Genomic DNA, 2,500 nt, shown 5'->3' on the forward strand with positions numbered 1-2,500 from the left:
CCTCGCCCGCACGCTCGTGCACCCCGGCGTGCACGTGGGCATCGTTGGCTAAAAAATGAAGTTTGGAGTTTGGGTTTGAAAATTTTATGGGAGCTTCCTAGAAGCCTAAGAAGTGCTTTGCTCGAGACGGATTTCGATTTGGAGGTCCCCCGAGTTAATTTTGCCCATTATGACTCCTCGCCCGCACGCTTAAGCACCCCCGCGTGCACGTGGGCATTGTGTGCTAAAAAATGAAGTTTGGAGTTTGGGTTTGAAAATTTTATGGGAGCTTCCTAGAAGCCTAAGAAATGCTTTGCTCGAGACGGATTTCGATTTGGAGGTCCCCCGAGTTAAGTTTGCCCTTTATGACTCCTCGCCCGCATGCTCGTGCACACCGGCGTGCACGTGGGCATCGTATGCTAAAAAATGAAGTTTGGAGTTTGGGTTTGAAAATTTTACGGGAACTTCCTAGAAGCCTAAGAAATGCTTTGCTCGAGACGGATTTCGATTTGGAGGTCCGCCGTGTTAATTTTGCCAATTACGGCTCCTCGCCCGCACGCTCGTGCACCCCGACGTGCACACCGGCGCGCACGTGGGCATCGTATGCTAAAAAATGAAGTTTGGAGTTTGGGTTTGAAAATTTTACGGGAACTTCCTAGAAGCCTAAGAAATGCTTTGCTCGAGACGGATTTCGATTTGGAGGTCCCCCGAGTTAATTTTGCCCATTACGACTCCTCGCCCGCACGCTCGTGCACCCCGGCGTGCACGTGGGCATATGCTAAAAAATGAAGTTTGGAGTTTGGGTTCGGAAATTTTATGGGAGCTTCCTAGAAGCCTAAGAACTGCTTTGCTCGAGACGGATTTTGATTTGGAGATCCCCCGAGTTAGTTTTGCCCATTATGACTCCTCCCCCGCACGCTCAAGCACCCCCGCGTGCACGGGGGCATCGTATGCTAAAAAATGAAGTTTGGAGTTTGGGTTTGGAAATTTTATGGGAGCTTCCTAGAAGCCTAAGAAGTGCTTTGCTCGAGACGGATTTCGATTTGGAGGTCCCCCGAGTTAATTTTGCCCATTATGACTCCTCGCCCGCACGCTTAAGCACCCCCGCGTGCACGTGGGCATTGTGTGCTAAAAAATGAAGTTTGGAGTTTGGGTTTGAAAATTTTACGGGAACTTCCTAGAAGCCTAAGAAATGCTTTGCTCGAGACGGATTTCGATTTGGAGGTCCCCCGAGTTAATTTTGCCCATTACGACTCCTCGCCCGCACGCTCGTGCACCCCGGCGTGCACGTGGGCATCGTATGTTAAAAAATGAAGTTTGGAGTTTGGGTTTGAAAATTTTATGGGAGCTTCCTAGAAGCTTAAGAAGTGTTTTGCTCGAGACGGATTTCGATTTGGAGGTCCCCCGAGTCAATGTTGCCCATTATGGCTCCTCTCCCGCATGCTCAAGCACCCCTGCGTGCACGTGGGCATTGTATGCTAAAAAATAAAGTTTGGAGTTTGGGTTTGGAAGTTTTATGGGAGCTTCCTTGAAGCTTAAGAAGTGTTTTGCTCGAGACGGATTTCGATTTGGAGGTCCCCCGAGTCAATGTTGCCCATTATGGCTCCTCGCCCGCACGCTCAAGCACCCCGGCGTGCACGTGGGCATTGTATGCTAAAAAATAAAGTTTGGAGTTTGGGTTTGGAAGTTTTATGGGAGCTTCCTAGAAGCTTAAGAAGTGTTTTGCTCGAGACGGATTTCGATTTGGAGGTCCCCCGAGTCAATGTTGCCCATTATGGCTCCTCTCCCGCATGCTCAAGCACCCCTGCGTGCACACCGGCGTGCACGTGGGCATTGTAGGCTAAAAAATGAAGTTTGGAGTTTGGGTTTGGAAATTTTATGGGAGCTTCCTTGAAGCCTAAGAAGTGTTTTGCTCGAAACGGAATTCGATTTGGAGGTCCCCCGAGTCAATTTTGCCCATTACGACTCCTCGCTCGCATGCAATATCTACTCCTGTCAGAGCTGTGGTTTTACTTAAGACTACTATAGGGGGGGGGGAGTTCTCAGCACCAAGAGCTGCAAGTAAGGCCATTGCTTGCTTTGCAGTCTCGATTGCTCTACTAGTGAATAGTAGATGTCTTGGTTAGCTTGGAACGAAAAAAAAAATTTTTTGGGGAAAAAAAAAAAAAAAAGTTTTTGTGAAAAAAAATTTTTCGAAAAAAAAAAAAAAAAAAAAAATTTTTTTGGATGCCTCGGTCTTCTATTTGTTTTGCTTGGGTAGATTAGGAAAAAAAAAAAAAAAAATTTTTTTGTTGGATGCCTCGGTCTTCATATTCTTTCTCGGCTATTTCGAAAAAAAAAAAAAAAAATTCCGGGAAAGAGAAAAAAAAAATTATTTTTTGTTGGTTGCCTCGGTCTTCATGTTCTTTCTCTGGTATATGGGAAAGAAAAAAAAAAAAAAAAAATTTTGGATGCCTCGGTCTTCTTGTTCTCGGTTGGATTTATCGAAAAAAAAAAAAAAAAAAAAAAAAAAAAAAAAAAA

This window comes from Cornus florida, unplaced genomic scaffold (genome assembly GCF_030987335.1).
Source record: "Cornus florida cultivar Cherokee Brave unplaced genomic scaffold, ASM3098733v1 CherokeeBrave_3.0.0_Hap2_scaffold_45, whole genome shotgun sequence".
Classification (NCBI taxonomy): domain Eukaryota; kingdom Viridiplantae; phylum Streptophyta; class Magnoliopsida; order Cornales; family Cornaceae; genus Cornus; species Cornus florida.